This window comes from Odocoileus virginianus, chromosome 27 (genome assembly GCF_023699985.2).
Source record: "Odocoileus virginianus isolate 20LAN1187 ecotype Illinois chromosome 27, Ovbor_1.2, whole genome shotgun sequence".
Lineage (NCBI taxonomy): Eukaryota > Metazoa > Chordata > Mammalia > Artiodactyla > Cervidae > Odocoileus > Odocoileus virginianus.
Window position 1 is genome coordinate 3,182,249 of NC_069700.1, and position 27,443 is coordinate 3,209,691.

The 27,443-nt window shown below is 45.0% G+C and overlaps 1 long non-coding RNA gene across 1 annotated transcript; it reads left to right on the forward strand.

Moving 5' to 3' along the window:
- The first annotated feature begins 2,940 nt into the window (after window positions 1–2,940).
- LOC110122225 (uncharacterized) lies at window positions 2,941–5,218 on the forward strand. The gene is made up of 3 exons (XR_002309155.2): window positions 2,941–2,978; window positions 4,127–4,272; window positions 5,088–5,218. It is a non-coding gene; the product is annotated as an uncharacterized lncRNA (long non-coding RNA).
- Window positions 5,219–27,443: the final 22,225 nt, after the last annotated feature.

Genomic DNA, 27,443 nt, shown 5'->3' on the forward strand with positions numbered 1-27,443 from the left:
AGAGGATGAGATGGTTGGATGGCATCACTGACACAGTGGATGTGGGTTTGGGTGGACTCCAGGAGTTGGTGATGGACAGGAAGGTCTGGCGTGCTGCAGTCCATGGGGTCACAAAGAGTCAGACAGAACTGAGCCACTGACTGAAATGTACTGAAGCCATTTTGTCCTTGCTGAAGAAATGTGCTAATTTGTGTCTAAAGAAAAGTTTGTGATATGACTTTTTCTAGATGTCTATAGGATACAGTGAGCCCAGGGCAGCTGAGAACAAGGTTGCATTTACAGAATGCTCTATCAAATGACTGTGCTGAGCATATTACAGACATTAGCTCAATGAATAATCATAACAACCTGAAGCTTGATTGACTTCGTTCTCAGAAAGGAAAACTAAGCATTAGAGAAATGCATTCGCCTGTTCAAGTTCAGAGTTCGTTTTCAATCTTCAAATTCAGGGTGTGTGCATACTCAGTTTCTAAGTCATGTATGATCCTTTGGGACCCCATGGAATGTAGCCCTCCAGGCTCCTGTGTCCATGGAATTCTCCAGCGAGAATACTGGAGTGGGTTGCCATTTCCTTCTCCAGGGGATCTTCCCAACCCAGGGACTGAACCCACAGCTCTTGTGTCTCCTGCACTTTCAGGCAGATTCTTTACCACTGTGCCACCTGGGAAGCCCTCTTTAATCCAGGGTACAGCCTTCAAATTTAGGGTTATCTGTTCCCATTAGTTTGCACTGTTGTCTCTTCTTCTCTTTGCCTAAAAAGTCAAGCAGTTTTAATTTTAAAAATGTGTGTGTGCTCAGTCATGTCTGACTCTTTGCAACACCATGGACTATAGACCACCAGTCTCCTCTGTCCAAGGAATTTTCCAGGCAAGAATACTGGAGCAGGTTGCCATTTCATCCCTTCTGGGTAGGGGATCTGCCCGACCTAGGGATTGAACCCTGATCTCCGGCATCTCCTGCATTGGCAGGTGGATTCTTTAGAACTGAGACACCTGGGAAGCCATTTAAAAAGTAGCTACCTTCCTATCTGCCACCTGAGAAGGTGGCTTCCTCCTGGATCACAGTGGTGGTCCCCTCCTCCTACTAATCCTTGCCTGTAACCAGGCCTCCCTCCTCCTCTTTGTCTTAGTTCACTCCTAAGTGTTTCTCGTGTCATCTTTACACTCATCCTAATGCACACAAATCACTTTTACAGACAGTGTCACAAGGATGACGAGAGCAATCCATCAGTGGTGACATTTCCTTGATGAAGCGTGGTTTGTCTCTCTGGGGCCTGAGAGGGGAGGGAGGGATTATGGTTGGTGAGAGGCTTTCAAGCCTAACCAACATATTATTGGGGGGGGGGGAGGGCTGCCAATTTGAAAATCTTATTTATGTCAGTGTTTTTGAGATATAAGGGATAAAGAGCATGCTGGTCAAAAATATAATAAATGGTTTGATGGCTTTGTCATCTCCTTCTGTTTTTTACTCCTTGATAATTGTCCTAATATCTGGTTTGTACTACCATCTCAAAGTGTATAATCAGTTTGATGTTTGTACAGAGTGATTACTATGTATGAAGTGTTGCCTTGGTGTCCTAACTAGTGCAAAGAGCCATTATCTTGAAGATTTAAAGACAGTGATGACTATGTGAGTGAATGAGATTTGGATTATCTTGCTTCCTGTTGGTTTTTTTTTTTTTTTAATATTTATTTGGCTGCACTGGGTCTTAGTTGTGGCATGTAGGATCTAGTTTCCTGACCCGGGAGTGAACCCAGGTCCCTGGCATTGGGAGTACAGAGTCTTAGCCCCTGGACCGCCAGGAAGTCCCGTCTCCTGTGTTCCTCACATACGTGCTGGCTCCTTGAGATGACATGCACTGCAGTCCTCGTGTTAAGCTGGAGAAGAGCCAAATGGTAAAGAAGAGTGAGAGTGAAAGTGTTAGTCATGTCCAGCTGTTTGGGACCCCGTGGATTATAGCCCTTCAGGTTCTTCTGTCCATGGGATTCTCCAGGCAAGAATACTGGAGTGGGTTGCCATTCCCTTCTCCCGGGGATCATCCCGACCCAGGGATCGAACTCGCGTCACCTGCATTGGCAGGCAGATTCTTTACCATCTGAGCTCCCAGGGAGGCCCACAACTATGGTAGGTCCTTGGCAATTCATAGCACTGCTTACTGCTGATACTAGTGGTGCAATGGGTTCATCATGAACACCTAGAATCCCGTTTTATTATGGTCCAATTAAAGTGTATGCCGTAGAGCTTGGATATCAGACAGTTGTTAAGGGCCCATGGATGGGCCAGCACTGGATAGCATGCCTTATGGTGACTGATATCCAGACATTTCTAGAAATAACCCTTCTTTTGGCTGATCTTGGAAAGAGTATGGGGAGAAAAATTATATTGTTATTAAAGGAGCCATCTTTCCTCACTCTTGCCAAGTTCCTTTTTTGGCTGGCTCTAGTGATTAGGGAGAAGTTGAAAACAGTGATTTCCTAATCCATTCTTTAGGGTTGAAACAGCATAACTATTATTATAAATTTACATTAGGAAAATTAAACAAAATACGTACTGTACAGAAAATTAAGCTTAATGAAATTTCTTCATCTGAAAGGAATGGACTGAGGGTTTTCTTTATTTGGCTTTGGTGACTGGAGCTGGTATACAGTTCTTTTTCCCATCCTAGGGCTATGTCAGTTTGTGGGGCCTTGAATTTTTATGTTTCTCTTGAAGGCCATGGTTTTAGGACTTCCCTGGTGGTGCAGTGGATAAGAATCTGCCTGCCAGTGCAGAGGACACAGGTTTGATCCCTGGTTCAAGAAGATTCCCTCAAACTTATTTTGAACTACAGGAAGAAATACTGTTACAACACAAGCTAGCTCCCATGTATCCAGGGAAACAGAATTGTACAAAACAGTGCTTTCTCTTCCCAGAGTGAGATGCAATCTGTTCCATTCTGTTCTATAACATCGCATTCCACTCCAACAAAATCCTGTTTGGTGAGCTACTAAATTGATCTCATGACCCATTAATGGTGGTGCCGCCCACAATTCTAGATCTCAGATGATCGTGGTCTAGACTTGAATGGTGATCACTAGCTTGTCTTGGATTTGTCAGGCTGGCTGAAATGAATTGGCTTTGAAGGAATGGATGGGGAAGTTAAGGGTGTGATCAGAATACTACTTTACTTGATGACACTGAACTGTATTAAATGCAAGTTATCAATATTTACTGACATCTTTCCATACACCTAGCGTTGTGTCAGATATGAGAACCACAAAAATGAATTATTCAAGCCCACACCAGGCATTTCCTAAATTTTCTTCTATGTTGCACCATACAAATTGTATTAAATATACGTTCTTAATCACCAATTTCTTTGCCAAGGCAAATAGCTGTTTATAAGTGGACATTTAGGCCCACTTATTTACTTTTCTTATGTACTCTTAAGTATTGAAAATATGGTGTCCCACTGAAGCACCTAAACTCATGCCTTATAACTTGTTTTCAGAGGATTTCCAGGTAATTAGAGGGAAGCTGTTTTGAGATGATGCTAATCTAAATTTCTCATAATTGTGTGGACATTTTAAGCACTTTGCTGAAGAGACTACAAGTGTAGAAGCAGTGACAAAAAAAATCTGGCTTCCATTTCAAGGGAGTGACGTAAGAGAACTAAAACCCATGATTAAGAAAAATGAAATTGTATAAATTATAGCAGAAATGCCTGTCATCACCCGTATTAGCTGCTAAAATGCCTCCAGGGGGTTAGATTAGAAAAAGAAAATTACTTATCTGTAATTCTTATTCTCTTTAGGTAGCAATTATAATAGATATACACTCTTGGGTGTAAGTCATTGGTGTGAGAACCAGGAGTAGACTAGAAGTCAGCTAAAGAATTATAACCCTCAAGGAAGATGCACCCTGGGACGTCAAGGGCAGGATGTATATAGAATGTCATTGCCCCCAAATGTCATTCCTATCTGACCATCGGAAAGAACTGGCGAATTTAGTCCCTTGGAAGAAAAGAACGACTGAGCAGATCTATTATTATTATGATCATATATTAAATGTATAAAGGTCTAGCCCGAGGCAGAATTTGTGAATTGGGTCTACTCATTTTCTCTCTGTGACTCTCTGCCTATTTCAGGAATCCAATACCTTCTTGCCATCTCTCTCACTCCGCTCTTAGGAAATACCTCATTCAACGTATTTATACTGAAGTTGAAACGTTCATTTGGGAGGGAATGAGGAACCATGGGTTTGGTGCTGGCTTGGTTACCAGATTATTCTCTGGTAGGTATCAGGGGAACCCTGTCACCTCTTTGGGCTCCAACATCCTCCTTAATACAATAAACGGGTTGAACTAGGATGTGTAATTTCTAGGAACACTTTCATTTTCATGATTCTTGGTGAAATAGACAGGCTAAATGTTAGGCTAATTTTAGGCTAAAGTGTTAGGCAAAAAAAGTTGCTGGTGAATGTGGCATTGAAACATGAGTAGAACAGGACTTCCCGGGTGGTCCAGTGGTTAAGAATCCGCTTTGAAATATAGGAGACGCAGGTTTGGTCCCTGGTTGGGGACCAAAGATCCCACATGCCGAGCAACTAAGTCTTCCTGCTTCCGATGAAATGTGTCCACAAATACTTGGGGACATCATTCTGCCATACTTCAGATTCCACTCTGAACTCCTTTACTCAGTTCTTCCTTGAAAAGAAAGAGCTTTTTTTCTGGGAAGGTTTCTGGTAAAAGTCTAGTACAGGATGGCAGGAGCTGTATCGTGTCCATTTCCACTTCTCTAGTCCTGTTCATGGCACTCAAGTAGTGCTTGCTTATTGAAGAGCTCAGAGCTCATAGCTTCCTGGTAATAAGGACTTCGATGAGGTGCTCAAACTTGATCCCAATTCGAGAAAGCTCGCAAGAAACAACTATTAGCAGTGATGGTCTATCCTTCTTTAGTTAAAAAATAAAAGTCTGACAGTGGTAGTCATCTTTGGCCGAGGTTTGTGATTCCACAGGAGTTTTAAAAACATAGAAGTCTCCTGGACCCCACCCATGCGGATTCTGTTTCCCTGGGTTGACATCAAGATTTTTTTTCAAATTTCTTTAGATGCTACTAATGGGCAGCCAAAGCTGAGAGTCACCAGAGAAAGAAATAGAACTGACTGTTACTATCGAGGTTGTCTGGATAAAATCCAGGACTCAGGTAAAGCTGATAGCCGATGAATAATTTTAGTAAAATTCTGTATACCAAATATTGCTTGGAGCATGCACAAGCTAAATAATTACAAGTTTTTCAGAAATTCAAATTTCACTGTGTGTCCTGTGTGTTTATTTGCTGTATCTGGCAAACCTCGTGGCTATAAAATTGTTCCTCACAGGCTAACCTTGTTAGAATCTCCATCTGCAGTGACGTCTGTGCTGCGCAGTGTCAGCCTAGCTGTGCTCGGGTCCCTCCAGCTGCTTGTGCAGGTGTGACTGTTCCCAGAAAACAACTTTCTCAGAACTGAAACACCTGATACAGGAACACGCACTGAACATCACAGGGTGTCAGCCGTAAGCAGGCAGGCCTAGGAACAAGCAACTGAAACGGACCTTGGAGAACTGCACGGAGAATGAAAGGTGGAGAGGCTGATCCACTGTATCAACAGTTTATCTACAGCTCAACCAAAGGTGAGAAGGACGAGCACCTTGTTTTACATGTTCCCCAACCAGGCCGAGTGAAGTAACTTAATTGGGTAATTCCCAGTCAGAATGTGTCACAGGTGACCAGTGTGTGCGCAGAGAAAGAACCTCTGCCCTTTGTCCCACGTCTGCAGTGCATAGACGGCGGCACTGTCCACCACGGCGGAGTTGGCCCTTCACTCCTCAGCTGGGCAGGTGGTGCTCTTGAGGCCTTGGGAAGGTTCCAGAAGGGCAAGGCCTCTCACTGGTCTGCTTCTTCTGTCCCCTTTCTGTGTTAATGAGATTTACAACCCCGCTTATTGGTCTTTGGGCTCTTGGGTTGACACTCACCCTACTGGGAAACCATGATGTTTGCAAGTTTTGGGGTGGGATTCTTGGCTGTATTGCTAGGCACTGAAGTGCTTATTTATTCTCAGCTTGGAGAGATTATACTCTCTTGGAACCAGAAGAAGTTGTATTTCTTTTCTTTCTTTTGGGTTGAACTGCGTAGCTGTTAGGATCTCAATTCCTGGACCAGGGATGTGGACTACCAGTGAAGCCCTCAAAGGTACGTTTCTGAATAAGCTGGATGATTAGAATTGAGACAGAATTCACCATAAGAATGACACTTTTCCAGCACGTTACCACTTTCTTATAGCTTTGCTTCTGATCCTAACAGTGACCCTGCCGGTTGGTCTTTTTAAAAACATACGGATTCCTAAGTCATTCTCTTGTCAACTCTAAGGCAGTGAGGTTGGGGCGGGACCCAGACTCTGTAGTTTAAAGACCAGCCTTTTAGAAAATTAGTAGAGACTATTGTATCTGAAAATTATCTTTGACATTTTAAAAAATTGAAGTATAATTGACATTATATTAGTTTCATATGTACAACATAGTGATTCAATACTTTTTATGTATTAAAAAATAATCAGCATGATAAATCATGTTACCATCTGTCGTACAAAGTTATTACAAAGTTATTGACTGTATTTCTTGTGCTGAACATGACATGCTGTGACTTATTCATTTTATAACTGGAAGTTTGTACCTTTTAATCTTCCTCACTCATTTCATCCATCTCCCCACCCTGGGATTCTTGATTAAAGTTCTAGAAACCCCAGATGCTTTGGGGAGCAGCAAGAATAAATTTAAGTGAAAAAATTTACTATCTCTTTTGAAAAGTTGTTGATATTTGCAGTTTAAAAATTATGTTGGAAACCTTTAGTAAGTATAACACAAGTTGTAAGGTGGAAATGTGAAAGTGGGTTAATTATTGGTTTCTTTACCCCTATTACTTTTGGTGTCAGTGGGGACCAATTGAGGAAGATTCTCTCTTTTAGAATTTGTTAAATTTAATCTATTTACACACTGAACTTTGGCTGAGTATCTATAACTTATCAGGCACTGTGTTAAACTCTAGAGGCATAAACTCTGAACGAGTCTTGCTCCTTGCCTCTCAGAGGCTCATAGTGTATTGGGCAGACAGAGATGTATGTGTACAGATTCTAATAAACATGATTTATGATGTAATAGGGGCTTCCCTGATGGCTCAGGAGTAAAGAATCTGCCTGCCAATCAAGGAGATTCGGGTTTGATTCCTGGGTTGGGAAGATCCCTGGAGAAGGAAATGGCATCCCGCTCCAGTATTCTTGCCTGGGAAATCCCATGGAAAGAGGAGCCTGGTGGGCTACAGTCCATGGGGTCGCAAAGAGTCAGACTTAGCGGCTTAGTGACTAAACCACCACCATGATATAATGGGGGTATGAATTACAGGGTATGGGGACACAGAAGGGGGAAGATCTGGCTCTGCTGGGTCCAGTCAGACTTCAAAAGGTGACACAGGGTCTTGGTCAGGGTTCCTGGAGGCTCGTGAGTCTCCGGCTGCGCTCGGAGTTGAGTCGACAGCTTCAGGTCCCTTTCCCGGCAGGGTGCACTTGCTCAGAATCCAAGTGAGATGGCTTGCTGCCTCCGTCTGCCAGGACCGCTATGTGTATCAGGTCCTTGAGAGAGTTTGCAAATAAAGTCAGCCTCAGCTGAACCAGAGGGGCTCTGTCTGAGCTTGCGTCTGCGCCCCCTTCCAGGAGAGGGTGGGAGGAAGGCAGTCTCAGGGTGGAAGCTGATGGATCTCACACCACACTTCTTCGGTCTTTAAAGAAGTGTGCCCGCGTCTTTGCAGCTCTTCTCCCAGGTGTGCAAATGTCAGAGCGACTGACGCCAGCGTTCAGTGACCTGTGATCACGGCTCCTTCCAGCCCTCCGTCTTTCTGCCTTGCTGAGCTCATTCCATGGACAATAACCCCACACGGAGAGTTTGGAAAGGGCACCAGGTGAACCTCACCTGCTCAGATTAACTTCGAGCTTCTCTCTGAAGCCTTCATGGCCCTCAGTCCTGTGGTTTCCTGGTGGAGTTCCCCCCTCTCTGGTTTTTATGCAATTTTAACTCTCTCCATTGATTCTACCTCTCCTCTCTCTCCCTCCTGCTTTCCTGTCCCCTCTGCGCCTCCCAAACTGCCTAAAACCGCTTGTCATCCTTTGCTTTGATGGCAGCCACGGTAAGTAAAGCCAGGGAGAAGGCAGGACCTGCAGGAGAGGGGCGAGGTCGCAGAAGCTGCCGTTTGAGCCCGGGGCTCTTCTCTGCAAGCCACAGGAATGGCCTCTTTCCTGCCCCCATGGCTGTTTGCTCTGATCCTCACCTCGGGCAAAAAAAGCAGAATGCTGAGCAGCTCTTTGAGCTCCCTGGAATGCAGAGCAGCTCTTTCAGAGGCTTGTGTCTGTCCAGCTGTGTCTGGGTCGCCTTTGTCCCAGCGTGTGGAGAGAGGAGTAGGGGAGGAAGGATGGGGGGACACCAAGGCCGGAGAGAAGTGGGTTTCTAAGGCTACAGCTCTGAGATGGGTTTCCTCTCTGAGCTCCGTGACCCCGCATCTTTGTGGTGATGGATTTGCCTGAGAATGTAACTTCCTATTTTGGAGTCGTCAATGATCAAAAACATCAAAGCTTTTAAACTCTGGGCTCCTCTAGAGGAAAAACTATCACTAATTTGTGTGACTGAATGCTGACAGTGATGCAGAACCTACCCAGCCAGGGCTGCTGGATTCTGATCTCGGATGCCCAAATAAAATGAGAAAATCAACGTGGAGAAAAAAATGAGCTGCCCTTTATGTGCCAGAATTTTACCTACTTGTCTCATTTAAATATACGCTCATGGCTCTCGGGGAGCTTTCCTGGTGGCTTAGTGGTAAAGAACCCGCCTGCCAGTGCAGGGGATGCAGGTTCAATCCCTAGATCAGGAAGATCCCGTGGAGGAGGAAATGGGCAACCCACTCCATTGTTCTTGGCTGGAGGATCCTGGACAGAGGAGCCTGGCGAGCTACGGTCCATAGGGTCGCAGAGAGTCAGCCACGACTGACCGACTGAACAACACATGGTCCTCTGAGGAGGTGTCCTTGTTCCGTGACAGAGGCCGAGGGAGGCTTCAGGGAGTTTCGGGCAGAGCACAGGGCAGAGTCGGGTTTCAATCGAGGTGTGGCCGCCCGGCCGCTGAGCTCAGAAGGGTGGCTGTCTTCCTGACCTGGGGAAGCAGGCGCACTCGGTTCTGATCGGGCAGTTTATGCGCGCTGGAATCTGACTGCAGACTTACTGGGTGTGTCTGACAGAAATGGCACCCGAAAGAGAGAGGGTTTATGCAGGAAACACAGCTGATAGAAAGACTTCCGTCTTCCCTCCCTCCCTGACCTACTGGAAAGCACAGGGAACCAAGCTCATATTTTGTAATAACCTAAAATGGAAACGGGGCTTCCCAGGGGGCTCAGTGGTGAAGAACTCACCTGCTGATGCAGGGGATGGAAGATCCCTGGAGGAAACAGTGGCAACCCACTCCAGTATTCTTGCCCGGGGAATTCCGTGGACAGAGGAGCCTGGCGGGCTGCAGCCCATGTGGTCGCGCAGAGTCGGATATGACTGAGTTCACTCACACATACACATAGAATGGAAAAGAGGATAGGCAGATAACTGAATCACTTTGCTGTAAACTTGAAACGAACACAAATTGTAAATTAACTGTATTTCAATAAGAAAAAAAAGAACATCTGCCAAATTGTAGTCATCTCTCGATATTGGTTGTGGGAGTCTAATGAGAATCTCCTTATAATTTTCTAGCACATTGTTAATTCAAAAGAATTTATATCATTAAGATCATTAAACTCTGTTTATTTGCTATTGGCTATAAAGGAGAATGCTAATAATTTAAATTTACTCTCTGATCCTGCAAAAAAAAAAAGGTTGATGTGTCCCAGTTCATTTTATTTTCATTCTTGCCTTTTTGAAAACTGGATAATTTTTTCAAGTTTTCAGTGGTTGAACTTTTCTGTGTAAAGAGATAACCATTTAATTGGGCAAAAAGGCTTTCAGGTTAAGTGAAAAAGTTTTTCAGAGCATTCATAATACTGTTTTAGTTCGGGCTGTAATTATTTAAAAGGCGATATTTATACTCCCATCCCCCTGGTCCTCTTCCCTGTGTCAGTAAGCGAAGGCAACCTTGTGAACACGGTTCACAGAAGCAAATATGTTTGGCTGTGTCAGATTCCATTGCCTTCCAGAGAGCTTCAGATGAGGAACATAAAAAAAGGTGACAGTTTCAGAAGCCACTAAAATTTTACACTTGGCTTTGTGAGTAGGATTAATGCATTTTAGCAAAACTCCATAAGAAACCCTGGCCATTCTGCTGTGTGTCTGTCACAGCTGTGAAAACTCCCAATATGTCCGCCTCCCTCATAAAGAGTAAGTATATTGTAAAACCGTTTATAGCCTTTATAAAAATATTTTGACTATTTTACCCAACTACCTGAATAGGACACCTGATACTAGTCAAGGGGGGAGAAAAAAAGATTTGCCTTTCCAGTCAAGTCTTCTAGACTCCAGAGGAGGGTTGAGAAGAGACAAGTCTCTTTTTTATTAAAGAGACACGAGGGTCACGCCTGTCTCATCAGGGCCGAGTCTCTGCGGTGGTGAGCATTCCATAGTCCAGGCAAATGTTACACTCAAATGCTGCACACCTGAACTTTATATAAAAAGTAATCTTTGGAATGTAATTTATTTTTTATTTTTTTGGCCATGCGGTGCAGTATGTGGGATCTTAGTTCCCTGACCGGGGATTGAACCTGTGCCCCCTGCATTGGAAGCTCAGAGTCTTAACCACTGGCTTGCCAGGGAAGTCCCTAAAAAATAAAACTTTAAGTCTCTGCTTCTCATGCTTTATTTCCAATAGCTTCAATAAGGGGTTCTGCTCCTGGCTCCCACTTGAGAGAAGCCAAGCATTTTGTTGAGATGGTGTCCGCATGACTCTCTATCAAAGATTGAGGTGATGTCTACACGACTGTCTCTCAAAGGAATGTAGAGGCCAACACGCTGTATAGGACACGTCCAGGGATGTCATATCCACACCCTGAACCTTGAAAAGGTGTCCTTTTCTCCAGAGGATTCAGTCCCTCGGGGTAGCAGCCTGGACCTCTGCCTGCCTCCAGCCCCGATAGCCAAACCCCCACCCATGTGAGCACCTGGCCGACCTTGACCTTGCACATGTCCGCCCTCATGCAACTCCTCCTGCACCTTTTCATCCCCAAAGCTTGTGTGTTTACCAAACAGACCTTACTCTTAGTGTCAGCCAGGAGTCCAGAAGCCAGTTCTTATTTCACGTATATGGACAGAGAGCTAATAAATACAAGTGGATGATGTCCACAGCATATAGGAAAACAGCCGCAGCAACCAGCCCATGAAACCCATCCATCATCTGCAGTAGTCAGCCCTGGCTGCCAGCCTACTCTCTCTAAGACAGGTTTATGTCAGACTACTATCTCCAATAATAATCCAGGAAGCCGAACAATAACCCCTGTGACGATCATCCTCAAATGGTCAGGACTGAATAACTGGTAGCTTCCCTAATTCTTGTCCCCACCTCCAGCTTAGAACCAAGCCGAAACAAATCAAATATGCACTCCTACCCAATCACAGGGGAGGAGGGAATGGCAGTCTACTCCAGTGTTCTTGCCTGGAGAATCCCAGGGACAGAGGAGCCTGGCGGCTACAGTCCATGGGGCTGCAAAGAGTCGGACAGGACTGAACGACTAACACACACACTTGTCCTAACTGCCACTTCATACGGTAGCTTCTTGACCAGTGGTTCTCAGGGAGCGATACGTCTTGTGTGGGAATTTGGGTTAGTAGAGTGGAGGGCTGGACAGGGAGAGAAAGGGGAGAATGATGGATGATGAGGGGAAGAAGAGAGGAGGAGGGTAAGTAAGCCTGGAACCCCAGTTCCAGTTGGTCTCTCTCTGGATCCTGCAATCGTAGGGATGGTAGGAGTCTTTAGTTTAGTTCTGGAAATGACCTGAGTCACTTCTGGTGCATACTCAATGGGAAGGTCCAGAGGAAGCTGTAAGACGTAAGGGATGGTCTGGTAGATGGAGGAGAAACATAGTTATTAGAGCAAAGAGCTACTTCTTTGGGGGGAAATCTCTGAGAAGACTTACACTGATGCCTTGTTTATTGGGATCATTTTCCCCCTCAAAAACACACAGTCAAATACCACTTGGCTACAAAAAAGAATGGAATAATGCCATTTTCGACAACATGGATGGACCTAGAGATTATTGTACTAAGTGAAATAAGTCAGAAAGACAACTACTATATGATGTCACTTACATGTGAAATCTAAAATATGACACAAGTGACCCCATCTATAAGGCAGAAACAGACTCACACACATGGAGAATAGACCTGTGGTTGCCAAAGGGGTGAGGAGTGGGGGAGGGATGGACTGGGGGTCTGCGGTTGGCGGCTGCAAACCATTACATATAGAAAGGATGGATAAGCATGTCCTACTGTTTATAGCACATGGAATTATAGTCAACATCCTGGGACAAACCATAATGGAAAGACTATAAAATAGAGTTTATATGTATATATAAAACTGAGTCACTTTGCTGTACAGCAGAGATTAATACAAAACTGTGAATAAATTATACTTCAGTTTTAAAAAAAGAACATAAAAAACCACACACATGTGTCCTTTCTCCGCATCATCTGGATGGTCATGCATCCAGACGATGCCTCATGGAATGGCCACTGATGTCTGTGAAGGTAGATGCTGCCAATAGATCCCCTTCAAGATTTGTGAGAAGGTGCTCAGATGGAAGGCTTATGGTTGGTATTTCCTTCTGCTTTTAGTTTTTCAAGATAAAATTCCCTGAAGGCTCAGATGGTAAAGAATCTTCCTGCTGTGTAAGAGACCTGGGTTCGATCCTTGGGTCAGGAAGATCCCCTGGTGAAGGAAATGGCAGCCTACTCCAGTATTCTTGCCTGGAGAATTCCATAGACAGAGGAGCCTGGCGGGCTACAGTCCATGGGGTTGCAAAGACTCGGACACATCTCAGCAACTAAAACTTAACGCTAGTTTTTCAAGATAAAATTAGAAGATAAAATTCTGACAGCCTAAAAAATCAATTTTTAGTAACTTTATGTTTAAGACCATTTGTAGATTTCCCTTCTGTGTATTTTCTTTCCTTGAGCCCATTTTTATGATCCTCTGAAGCTTGAAAAATAAAGCTTGGAATGACCAACCCCATCTTTCACTTGGCATTCTGGTGATCTTTTTGTTAGCATGGCCTCAGGCTCCAGCAATGTGGCTGTGATAGAGCAGTTTGAAAGAGAGTGAGGTTTTATTTAAATACAAGGCAGGGGACGGCTTCAAGTGTGATGGCTATTTTTCCTGACCAGTAAAGTCTGTTGGAAGGACTGATGTTGAAGCTGAAACTCTAATCCTTTGGCCAGCTGGTGCAAAGAGCTGACATTTGAAAAGACCCTGATGCTGGGAAAGATTGAAGGCTGGCGGAGAGGGGGTTGACAGTGGATGAGATGGCTGGATGGCATCACCGACTAGACGGACATGAGTGAGTAAACTCCGGGAGTTAGTGATGGACAGGGAGGCCTGACGTGCTGCAATCCATGGGGTCGCAAAGAGTCGGACGCGACTGAGCGACTGGACTGAACTGAAAGTCTGTTGGGTTTTGGTGGAAACAAGTGGTGACTGTCCTTTCCTACATGGGTTCTGAATCAGTTGAGATGAAGGGATAAAGATAAAGATAAAGATAAAAATAAAGGGATAAAGATCACCCAGTAGAAAGCCAGAAGGAAAATTTTCTGTTTTTCCTGTGTGAATTGCATGAGCTTAACTCGCCAGTTGTGTGCTAGACAGCTGGGGACCTATGGGCCTCCTGGAAGCTGCAGGCTGCTTTCTACCTGGGGAAGAAAGTGCGTGGGCTGTAGGCAAGTTAAGACTGAGAAAGTGAGCTCAGACGGAGCTGAAACGCTCAGGACCCCTCCCTAAGCTCCGCGTTTAGATGTCACTCCTTTCATGGGACTAGTGAAAGGGAACTCAGGTTCCCCTCAAATTCCAGAAGGCTAGAAGCCCCAACTTTTGGGGGCTCATCAGGAACATTTCCAAGGGAAACCCCTAACTCGAGCCTGCAGCTTGGCCCCGGTGGAGAGCTGGAAACGCGTGACAGCTGTGGTTGGTCTACCTGAGCAGGCACAAATTCAGAGCGATTGTCAATTATTCTAAATTCTGATCCTTGTGGCGAGTGAATCAAACAGGCATAGTATGGATATCATTTCAAGGTATTTTTTGGCAGTGCTTAGAACAACTTAGGGAAATGAGATTTACCAGATAAAAAGGACCAGTATTTTCTCTTGCAGTTCTATCTTGATTCCATCAGTGACATTAGCATTCACACCCAAATATACCTTGTTTTCTTTTTAAAAAGTTTTATTGAGATAAGACTCACCTATCAGACAACTCACCCATTTAAAATACATAATTTCAGGATTTTATTACGCTTAAGAAATTGTAAATTCATTGCCACATTCGGTTTTAGATCATTAAAAAAGTATGTAGCAATCTGAAATTTATTTTAATTTTTTTATGGGAGTATAATTGCTTCAAAATGTTGTGTTAGTTTCTGTTACAGAGCAAAGTGGGTCAGTAACATGTATACCTATGTCCGCTCCTCTGTCCCCCACGTCCAGGGCAGGAAGAGAGACACAGGCATAGGGAACGGACAAGTGGGCACAGAGGAGGAAGGGGGGTGGGATGCGCTGGGAGGTGAAATTGACATATAGACACCGTGCTGGGCTCACTTGCTGTCACGTTCAACTCTCTGCGACCCTGCAGACTGAAGCCCGCCAGGCTCCTCTGTCCATGGGATTTCCCCGGCAAGAATAGTGGAGTGGATTGCCATTTCAAGGGGATTTCCCCAACCCAGGGTCGAACCCAGGTCTCCCACATTGCAGGCGGATTCTTTATTGTCTTAGCCACCAGGGAAGCCCAAGAATACTGGAAAATGCAAGTCGCTCAGTGTCTGACTCTTGGCGACCCCATGGACTATGCGGCCAGGCCAGAACACTGGAGTGGGCAGCCTTTCCCTTCTCTGATTCTTTACCAGCTAAGCCACGAGGGAAGCCCAAGAGTACTGGAGTGGGTCGCCTATGCCTTCTCTTGGGGACTTTCCTGAATTGAACCAAGGTCTCCTACATTGCAGGCAGATTCTTTACCCCCTGAGCTTACCAAGAAAAAGTGAGAGTGAAAGTGAAACTTGCCCAGTCGTGTCCGACTCTTTGCCCATGAACTGTATAGTCCACAGAATTCTCCAGGCCAGAATACTGGAGTGGGTAGCCTTTCCCTTCTCCAGGGCATCTTCCCAACCCAGGGATTGAACCCAGGTCTCCCACATTCCAGGTGGATTCTTTACCAGCTGAGCCACAAGGGAAGTCCGAGCTTACTGAAGAAGCCTATAAATACAGTACCACGTGTAAAATAGATAGCTCCTGGGAACTAGCTCAACTTGGTGCTCTGTGATGACATAGAGTTTTTTGATCAGCCCAAGAAAGTGCTCCCCTCCTCTGAGTGACCTCCTCCCCAATTCCTTCCCTCTTCCTGAGTCTCAAGTTACTACCAATCTACTTTCTGTCCCTATGGCGTGCCCTCTTCTGGACATCTCATATAAGTAGAGTGATAACAGCGTTTGTCCTTTTGTGTCTGACTTCTTTCACTTTACAAAATGTTTTCAAGATTCATCCATGTTGTATCATTTATCAGAATTTAACTCCTAAAGGAAATCAACTCTGACTATACATTGGAAGGACTGATGCTGAAGCTGAAACTCCCAATACTTTGGCCACCTGATGCAAAGAACTGACTCACTAGAAAAGACACTGATGCTGGGAAAGATTGAAGGCAGAAGGAGAGGGGATAACAGAGGATGAGATGGTTGGATGGCATCACCAACTCAATGGACATGAGTTTGAGCAAGCTCTGGGAAGGACAGGGAAGGACAGGGAATACCTGGTATGTTGCAGTCCATGGGGTCACAAAGAGTTGGACTTGGTTGAGTGACTGAACTGAACTGAACTGAGCTCCTTTTCAGTGCTGAATAATATTCCGTCGTGCGTGCACATCAGGTTGTGTTTATCCATTTGTTCACGAATAGACACGAGCTATTTCTACCTTGTGACTACTGTGAATAACGCTGCTGTGAGCATGGTGTACCAGGGTCTGTTTGAGTCTTGGCTTTTGATTCTCTTGGGTAGAACCCCGGAAGTGGTATGTGTTGCTGAACCACTTGGCAACTCCATTTGGAACCATATGAGGTACTGCCGTGCTTACTTTCAAACGATGTATTTTTACCTATGATTTTCATTGTGAAAAAAAATAAGTGAACAACCTTTCAAATCTCCATTCATCCCTCTTGCTTTTCCAACTGTGCAATATTCACACGACGTTGTGAAAAGCAGACTTACTATCTGCCCTGCTACTGCTAATAGAAAGGAGGAGAAAATGTTGAATTTCTGTAGAATAAAAAGCAAAACAGGAAGGGAACTTCCTGGCCAAATTCCATTACAAATGGATGGTGTCTTTTTGAGGAATACTGAAAATCCTTCAAGTCCAGGGATATTTATGAAGCCTTGGAGCCTGGCTTGCTCCACGATGCCAATGCACAGCACAGAGGTTTACAATTTTGAAACAAAACCCCCAAGAAGCCATCATGGAACCTCCCCAGGAAGCCGGTCTTTCCTTATCTTGCTCCTTGAATCATTTATTTAAGCGGCAATAATAAAAGGTGTCAGCAATTCAGCTGTGAGCTCTGGAAGATTTCTGTGCTCATTGACCTTTAAGCATTTGCGTCTTGACAGGTGAGCTGTTGGTAACGTTTCCTGTGAGATATGGGGCGGCCAGGGGTCAGGCATGCTAATGATAAAATTACCATTTACCTTTTACCTCGGCAGGCCCGGTGCCTGACATTATAAATGTAGGTAACCTTTCACCTGAAGCTCTCTTTTTTTTTTGCTCTATGAGAGACTGCGGGGACAAACATACTTCTGGTGGCAGATGACTTATGGGGGGAAAAAGACTGAACTTAGTGCCTTTTTTCCCCTCTTGGGCTTCTTTTTGGGAATGCCTTGTCCTCCCTCAACCTGGTTAGAACATTGTCTGTCCTTGGGGGGTGGGCTTGGGGAGCAGGGAGGAGGCGTCCTTTGTCATCCTGTTCTCTTGACATTTTTGAAGCATGGCGGTGGCCCGTGTTCTTTCTCTGAAGCTGCAGGTATTAATGAGGTTTTATTGGTGGCCTGCTTTCATCTGGAACATCAACCCCTTCCTGCTGATTCCAGTAGAGTGGCATTTCACTGCTGCTGGAGACTGGACACGGTTTAGTAATTAGGGACTTGGTGGCAATTTACAGAGACCCGTGCTCCTAGCTGGTGCAAAAGAAAAGTAAAACACGGAGGAATGCTGGTAACACAAGGAACCGATGGCAGCTCAGCTGAATCATAGAAAGTTAAAGGAAAATGATGTTAATGCCGATTTCCCAGGCTGGCAATGTGATGCGGGAGAAGCTGTATTTTCACATATTTATTAGTCTTTAAGGAGTCTTGGGATGATCTAATTCTCCATAAGTAAGTCTTAGCTACATCTTTCAAGACTTCCGGACTGGGCTGAAATTGAAATCGAAATCCTTTATTATCAGATAGTAAGATTCATTTTTTTGGGTATCATTTTAAAATTAACCTTCATTGGAGTATATTGGATTTACAATGTTGTGTTAGTTTCTGCTGTATAGCAAAGTGAATCAGTCACACATAGAAGTGTATCCACTGGTTTTTAGATTTTGTCCCCATCTAAGTCATTACAGAGTATGGAGGGAAGTTCCCTGTACTGCACGGTGGGTCCTTATTAGTTACCTGTTTTATATGTGATAGTGTGTGGATGTCTGTCCCAATCTCCCAATTTATCCTTTCCTTCCCATTCCACTTTGGTAGCCATAAGATTGTTTTCTACATCTGTGATTCTGTTTTATAAATAAGTTGATTTGTATATATATTTTTAGATCCCACATATAAGTGGTATTATATGACATTTGTCTTTGTCTGACTTACTTCACTTAATATGATTATCTTTAGGTCCATCCATGTTGATGTTCGACACTATTTCGTTCTTTTTTGTGACTAATATTCCATTATACATACATTTATATATATATATATATACATGTACAAGATTCATTGTTGAATGTTTACTCTCCAGTGTGTTGAGAGTTGGAGGGCAGAAGAGGGAGAGAAATAGTGAAAGAAAGGAAAAAAAAAGGAAGAGAGAGGAATTGAAAAGAAGAAGGGAGATATGAAAGGAGGGAAGAGGAAGGAAAGGAAGGAAAGATCTTATTGGTTAGATTTCATCTGAAGCCTGTTCATAGCAGGAAACTCAGGTCATTGCATCATAATGAGAGAAAGTGCTTCCTGGCCCTGTGAGGGGCCTGGGAGGATGCCTGGGGCTCCCCTAGTTCTCACCTTGGGAGAGAAGGATGGTCAATGAAGAGCCAGAATTCCTGGCCTCTGCAAATGTGTCCACCTCTTAGATAGTCTCTCTAACACTGCCCACATGACTTCAGTGACATTACCCTGGGGTTTATCGGAAGACTTTGTAAATAAATAATGACAGATACAAACCTGAGTATGCCTGGTTGCTTAATGTGTTCATCTAGCTCAAAATTGGGTGCCTTGGAATTGTCCTATGGAATAAACCCTCAGCCACAAAAATCTCATTATGGATAGGTTCCAGGAAGGAAATACACATTTTGGGGACCATTTGTAGCATATTCAACTGAAAGCTTGTGCTAATGAAATTATTCTCATGTAATTAGATCTATTAAGTAATGTCCCAGGTTGTTTCCATGACATGGTTGGACTGCTAATTTTCATTCTTTCCAGGCACGGAGAGAATTCTCACTGAAGAGCTGTGCCCCAAATAGCCTCAGAAGCTCGCTGACTGGGGAATCCTTGCTGCGTGGAAGGAAGGGCCACGGTGTCATCTTCAAGAAGAGTCAGTCTTCCCATTCTTCCTCTCTGAGCTGGGGAGCGTGACTGAGTGCACAGGGAAAGCTTTTTGTTGCAACCCTGAGATCAGACCCAGCGTGTTGACCGTGGTTGGCAGGGTCCCGAAGGAGCCTCCCTGAGGCTGAGGGAACTTAGTCATTTCTCAGCTTATCACATGGCGTCGCCTGGTCTTGCTTTATTTTTCGAGTCCACTCTGACTCAAGAGACCAGAATCCCAACATTGTCCCATCGGTATGAGACAAAGGCCTTCCACCGTCCATCCTTATCCTTCCCTGGGCCAAGAGTGACATGTAGCAAGATAGGGCTCAGTGTCAGGTGTGACTCAAGGCAGGACATCCTGGCCACGGGGCAGGGGGATTGAGCACGTGGAAGGCGGGGTTTGGTGGGGGTGGGAGCCAAGAGTACTTGGCCTTGGTGGGGAGTTCTTTTATTTCCCTTTGTACAGTTGAACCTTGGTTCCAAATTATTTCATTCATTTCACTTAGAAGGGAGCCCTCATCTTGCAAAGACCTGAAGTCAAGACTTTCTCCTTGATGGCGATACTACATAACGTTGTGGGAGAAAGAGGATTCCAGAGAACCTGAATCTCGTCCATGTCTGCGGCTCTGACAGCTCCCTGCCTCCCTGGACTCGTGTGTGTTGGCCACAGTTGGGTTGGTCTGTAGCAGCTGTGTTTGTGGACATCTTTCCCCAGTGGAAGGGGGCAGAGGTGTCACACTATACAGCCTCAGTAGAAAAGAGGGTTTTTCTCAAGCTGATGCAATGATGTCTGGCAGAACAAGGTAGGTTTCTAAACACTTGGAGATGATGCTGTTTATTCCCAAGAATCTTATATTCCAGAGAGAGAGAGAGAGAGAGAGAGAGAGGAAGGGTGCAGGGGGTGGGGGGGTAGGAGAGAGAGAGAGAGAGAAAATTTTTTTTAATAAAGAGGTTTTCTAAAATATATTTATTTTTGGCTGCGCTGGGTCTTCGCTGCTCTGCGGGCTTTTCGGTAGTTGGGGCGAGCGGGGGCTGCTCCCTAGCTGCGGCGCACGGGCTTCTGATTGTGCTGGCTTCTTTGGTTCAGGAGCGCAGGCTCTAGAGTGCTAGGGCTTCAGTAGTTAAGGCCCATGGGCTCAGTAGTTGCGGATCTCAGGCTCTGGAACACAGGCTCAGTCGATCCGTGCTTTGTGGGATCTTCCCGGCTCAGGGGTCGAACTGGAGTCTCCTGTGTCGGCAGGCGGATTCTTTACCGCTCAGCCACCCGGAAGCCCTCAGCTTCGTTCTTTTATGAAGCATTCTAAGCAGAAGCTCCGAAGGGTCTGCTCCCTCCTGCGTCTAACTTGGGCCATTCAGGGGTGTTCGTAAACCAGAGTGAGTGTGGTTAGTCCTCCCAGCCGCCCGGGAGACTATTTGGTGTCCTCCTAGGACTTTCACTCTGAAAAGAAGAAATAAATCTAGGCAAAATTCCTGATTCTTATCCAGCAGCCAAGACTGACCCTTCCACTCCAAAGGGTAATGTATTTTGTAGATTGAGTGGGAAACTAAATAGGCACCCCTCTTTGGGGATGTAGATATCTCTGCTTCAGAAAATGTTTATTGATTCTGTAGCTTTTTCAGAACATTAATCATGCAAAAAGGCAACGGCATGAGACTGGGAATCCCGGCGGCAGGAGGCAGGGGAGCTGACTTTCTTTTTACAGTCAGACTTATGTCAACACATTTCTGAAACTTAATCAATAGTCAAACAATGCAAGTGACAGGTTGATCATTCTGGTAGAGACCAAAGCCTATAAGATGCTGTACAATTAAAACAGAAACAACACATAAGAGGTTTTATTTGACATTAACTTGGATTTCTACTAATTCTATTACAATTCATCTTAGTCCATCAGCCTGCAGACATAGGAAGATAGAAGTTACAGGAAAACGAAGTTTAGCCATTGTATTAGAAATACAAACTCAAGGGACTTCTCTGGAGGTCTAATGGTTAAGACTCCATGCTTCCACTGCAGGGGGTGTGGGTTTGAACCCCTGTCAGGAAACTAAGATCTCACATGCTGTGTGGTGGGCCAAAAAAAAAAAACCAAAAGAAGAAAAATATAAACTTGAAGAGTTGTTACCACTATTTCATCTCCAGTTTGTTAACAAAAAATAAAATTATAAATTCCATATCAGTTTCAAATAGACTGAATAATACATTACGTTCCTAATGTCTTGATAATACTTTTATTTTTAACATTGTTTCCATTAGAACCTGGTTTTCTTTTAGCTGTTTTTTCTTAATAAATTTTTATATTAAGCTTTATATATTAAAAAAGCTTTATATATGTTATATATATATATTTTTTATATATAATTATAAATATTTTTTTTTTCGGGGGGGGGTTCTCCCTCGTAGCTCAGTTGGTAAAGAATCTGCCTGCAATGCAGGAGACCTGGGTTCGATTTCTGGGTTGGGAAGATCCCCTGGAGAAGGAAATGGCAACCCACTCCAGTATTCTTGCCTGGAGAATCCCATGGACAGAGGAGCCTGGCGGGCTACAGTCCGTGGGGTTGCGACTGAGTGACCGAGAACACACGTATATAATTTTTATACTAAGTGTTTAATACTAAGTTTTAGCCTCGTGGTTTTCCTTTTGTAAAATGTGTTTAATACTAAGTTTTAGCCTCGTGGTTTTCCTTTTGTAAAATGGGCTACTTTCCCACTTGTTTTTCAACAGTGTTTCTTTTTTCCTTTGTTGAGCTCTTGGTAAGTTGAACCTGCGGGAAGCTCCGGAGCCTTCAGTGAAAGAGCTTAGGGGTAAACAGACAAGTAGGTCAGGGTTCAAATTCCTGTCTCTGCCTTTTACAGGCTGCCTGACCTGGGCAGGCTTCCTGGCCTCTTGAAATCTCTATTCAAGTGTGAAAGGGGGACCTGGGGGAGTCTGTTAGGGTGGGTGTGGGGAGAAAGTGAAGGATGAGCTGGGCCTCCTGTCACCACGTGCTGTTCCTTATTATTCCTGTTATTACTCTACTGGACAAGCTCTCTGTTATTCAGAATTGTTCATCTGTAAATGTTTGCCACAGAAAAATGATGCATCTCCCTAAAATAAGTGACATTCAAAACGATCACAATGTGTTGGAAAATTCTGAACTATGTTGAATTCTGTTTTTTTTTGTTTTGTGTTGGCCACACCATGTGGCTTGTGGGATCTTAGTTCCCTGACCAGGGATCGAACCTGTGCTCTTTGCAGTGGAAGTGTGGACTTCTAACCACTGGACTGCCCAGGATTCAATCTTGAATTCTTACAGGAAAATTATATTAGGGATTGTATGATTATTTGTGGTGGTTGTTGTTTAGTTGCTAAGTTATGTTTGACTCTTTGCGACCCCTGTAGACTGTAGCCAACCAGGCTCCTCTATCCATGGGATTTCCCAAGCAAGAATACTGGAGTGGGTGGCCATTTCTTTCTCCAGGGTATCTTCCTGACCCAGGGATTGAACCAGGGTCTCCAGCATTGCAGGGAGATTCTTTAAATTCCCTGTCTGAGCGACCAGGGAAGACCTAGCCTCTGCCCTTTAAGTACTAAGCTGCTTAAAATATCATTCTGCTTATTGTAATTTGATGTGAAGATTCTGGCAGGCATTTACAATTCAGACCCCACTCCTAAGAGATTCTCATTTAGGGCCTGTTCCTGTGATTTCCTTATGGATGCCTGAGATCGTTAGGTAAAATGCATATATATGCTCAGAGATAAATGTTTGTCATCATCACCTCAATGAAGCATTTACCAGCCCTGACATGTTCCAATGTCCCGGGTGCTCCAGCAGCTCCTCCCCGCCCCCCCCCCACTTGTTCCCGGTGGTCCTCCTCCCCGTCCCTCTCCCCACATCTCAAAATTTCCAAGTATTGCCCCCATCAATCACTAGAATTTAGCTGGCAGCGGGGAAAGTGGGGGAGGAGGGGTTGACTGGGCAGCGGAATCATTATCCAAATACCTCCTTCAAACGAGAAAAGGTGGGGGCGGGAGATAATGGCCTCTTTGTGTGGAGGGGAAGGCAGAGGGAAGGGGGGCAGGAGGGAAGTGGGGGGGGCTGGCTGACACTTGGGGCTCAGGCTGTTTTCCGAGAGGCTGATGCTGCGTGGTGGCAGCTCACAGAGGGTGCGGCCTGCCTCACGAAGGAAAGAAAAGCCCCCCTTCAGGCTGGACCTCTCCACGCTTGGCTCACAGCCACTCGGTTTACTCTGCCCCCTTGCACCGGGCCCACCTTGCTCCTGCGACCCCTTGTCTGGGTCGCTCACATGAATCATGTTTCTAGGGTGAAGTCCAGCGTTCTTGGCATGACACACACGGCATCTCACCTCTGCCGCCTGCTTCACTTCCTGCTTTGATCCTCGCTCCCAGCTCCACTCAATCAGGGTATCAGCGGTGGACTCAGGAACACGCCTTTTCACAAAGCTCGCCAGGCAGCGCTGATGCATCTGAAGCTGTCCTTGCAAATGACTGTTCAGAAGCTCAACAAGATGCCATGCAGGCCTCTGTTTTTCTGTAATCAAGTCTCAGGAAAGGAGGCATTAGAAGGTGTTTCAGTTACCAAGTCCCCTTGGTTAAAGTCCAAGATGAAATCCTGTTATGGTTAATTCTGCACAAAAAGTTTTGTTTAGAGTTAAACTGCAGGATATTATTGTTGCTCATCCCTCAAAAGATTGTGTGTTGTAAGCCTGTCTGTGTGCTAAACCAGTGACATTATTCCACTGTCTCATTTCTGGAGCCTCGTACTTCCTTACGCCCACATCAAGTCTTAATCTAAGAGGAGGGGAACATGGAAATAATAGGGTGAGAAATAAGAATGAAAAGACTTCCCCACAAGATTATATGGCAAACTAGCAAAAATGGGAAATATGGATATCCAAAGCATCAGTAAATGACTATCATGTACATTTTCATATAATTTCATTTGACCATATCAAATATGAAACTTTTAAAACAAATCTTAATAACACATAAAATACTTATGATTTAATAATATAGAAAATACAATTCTATGCAAAATGTTAAAGAAAATTTTGAGATGCAAAATAGGTTTTGTAATATAACCTTGGTTGTATAAAATATGCATGGAAAAAGAAACCTTGTAATGTTAAGTTACTATTTGTTCTTTCAGGTGTTGAGATACTGACTTTTTAAATTCCATTTTCCTTATGCCCCAGTCCTTTCCCAATTTCCGAGTTAACACGTATCACTTTTGGAATTGGGGAAATTTAAGCTTACTTTTGGGGCTTCTCTGGTGGCTCAGTGGGAAAGAACTTGCCTGCCATGCAGAAGACAGATGATTCAGTCCCTGGGTCGGGAAGATCCCTGGGAGGAGGAAATGGCAACCCACTCCAGTATTCTTGTGGACAAAGGAGCCTGGTGGGCTGCAGTCCATGGGGTCACAAAGAGTCAGACACGACTGAGCAACTAAGCAACAACAACAGCCTTACTTTAATGATTGTCGTTGTTAAGGTGGAACAGCGAATGGCACGGAGGTGACAGAGAAGTTGGCAAAGGTGTAGGAGGGAGAGAGAGACAGAGGAAGAAGAAGTAGGACGAGAGGAGACAAGCGTAAGGCAGGAAGCCCAGTGCACGTGTTGCTTTAAAACCTGAGGAAACACCCATGATTTGAATTCCATCTTCCAGCTGGGACTTCTGATTTCTAAGCAGCCTAGAACTCTGGTCAGAAGATACCATGAAGAGACAGCTCTAGTACAGTTCACTGGTGTTCTTTACAAAGACACGTGGTGGAAACAACAGCTTCTTTTTACCATCAGCATTGAAAGCACCAGTGAGCTCCTGGCCGTTACTTTGAAGTCCTGGGCATGTTGATAAATGAGTCATGAGCTGGCAGAGCGCCAGCATTTCACGAATGTGTTTCCTGTATCCTTTCTGCTGCTTTCTACTGTTCAGATGCTTCCAAGTGAACCGTGAAGGCCGTGAAGCTCCGACCCTGCCACCAGTGTGTGCTCTGGTCCCCAGGGTGAGTCCAGGATCTGGCTGTTGCTATGGCCACCCGGACCTGCAGAGAGGCGCCAGACTCGGTGAGATCGGCAGTCGGATCAGACCATGAATATGCAGAAGGCAGGCGGGAGGCAATGACTACCTAACACATAATGACTGAATTACAATTTTAAAATGGAATGAGTTGGATAGTTATTATCAGTATAATTATTCATAAATGTGCCTAATTATTCATAATTATTCAGAAGTATATTACTTCCCTGATTGCCATAAGTGATCTCGGAGGCCAATCACAATGTGATTCTGGTCACAGGACTCAGGGAGCATCACCCCTTCTGTCTCGGCGCATCCACACTTGGTCTCTGGCCTGACACCGTGGGGAGCTCTTTGTGTCGCTGGGCCCTTTAAATACACACAACAAACCCAGGCTGAAACCCAGCTGATTATCAAGCCCCCATTGCCTTTCTTCCCCATTTCCGGTCCCAAGCTCCTCTTGTTTGGGTTCAGTCTGTTCCTTCGAGGGCCCTCTTTGATGCTGTTTAATTAGGGCTCTCTTGTTGTCACTCCGGCATTTGACATCTTAATAGCATTGGAGGGCACACAGTAGGAAACAGGGCAAGAAGGGAGGGACCCCCGCGTGGATACAGGCGAAGCGGAGAAGCCGGAAGCCTGGACCACTTGGCCATCCTTCAGAGGGTGAACCGTTAAGTGAGAGCTTTCAGGTTTCTCATAAATCTAGAGACCCTCTCAGGTAGGGGAAGGCAGCCACCTTAACTCACTGCTTCCCCAGACACATGGGACTTCTGGGGATCAGTTCAAAATAAGGTAGCCTAGGGGAACATTTCCAGTTTTTCCAAAGCAATCTCACATTGACCTGGATGAGGCAAAGCATCACCGTGGACGCAGGCTCTCTAACTTGCTATTTGGGCCGAGGTTCTCACGAATGCAGATTTCAGAGAAGGAGGCATGGCTGAATTTCTTCTTTTTTTTTTTCTCCCTGGAAAACATTACAGCAATTACCATATTGTGGGGCGGCATGATCAAGTGCAAATTAGCATATAGATTAGTTCTGGGGGGCAGGGAGAAGGAGAGGTGGGTTAAGATCTTGAAAATCATGTAGAGTTATGCGGCACAAAGAGGCACGTGCAGAAATCTTCCAGGTTCTGCTCTACCTAACGCTGTGTGCACGCGAACGCCTCTGACAGGGGTCAGCGGGCAGTTTCTAAGGGAACCAGGACAATTGGGTTCTGACTGTTGCCGAGATGAGACGAGGGCCTGGGCGGTGTGAGAAGTTGCAGATACGTTTGGTAGATTTTAAGACTGTTTTTTTTTTTTTAACCAGCTTTTTGCTCCTGATTTGTTTAGTAAGAACAGCTGCTAATTAATTGGAATCACCAAATTCAGTTTTTATGTTTTGTCCGAGAAATGAAAATGCTAAATTTTGACTGATGGGGTGAAAAGAGGGACACAAAAAAGAAAAGAGTATAATTTAGAACTGAGACTTCTGGGGGAAGTGTGCCGAAGGTAGCGGGCAAAAACGAGGCGGATTAAATTACTGCCTTCTAAACTAAAAATACAAAAGCAGACTGATTGGAAAACAAGCACCTATGGGACCCACCTTCTCTTTCTAGATTCTCTAACAGTACAGGAGGCCGGTTCAGAGTCAGTTACTCCGTCACCCCCACGCTCAGCGCTGGGAATGGCACCAGCTGTAGCATCTGACACCTGCTGTCGGAGTTCCTGCATTTTGAAGAAATGGTACTGGTTAGATTCTACCTGCGGCTGCCGTAGAGCGGACTTCAGAGGAGAGACAGAGCTGAGGATGGAGTGGCCAGGAATGCTTCCATGGTATTTGGGAACCACCTTGGCCACAAGGGTACGTGGAATATGAATCAGCATTTAAGAGGACACTGCAGCCAGGGTGATGGGCGGGACTCGGGGGGTGAGGAGCCACATGTGAGGAGCCTGGCCTGGCAGAACAGAGGGTCTGTGCTGATGTGGTGGGAGGTAAGGATAAAATGGGGTAATGATACCCAAGGCAGAGATCAACCTCTTTCATTCTTCGCAATCTGCTTAAAGTGAAAGTGAAAGTCGCTCAGTCGTGTCCGACTCTTTGCGACCCCATGGACTATACAGTCCATGGAATTCTCCAGGCCAGGATACTGGAGTGGGTAGCCTTTCCCTTCTCCAGGGGATCTTCCCAACCCAGGGGTCAAACCCAGGTCTCCCACATTGCAGGCGGATTCTTTACCAGCTGAGCCACAAGGGAAAGTGAAAGTGAAAGTGAAGTCGCTCAGTCGTGTCCGACTCTTTGCAGCTCCATGGGCTATAGCCTACCAGGCTCCTCCCTCTATGGGATTCTCCAGGCAAGCGTACTGGAGTGGGTTGCCATTGCCTTCTCCAGGG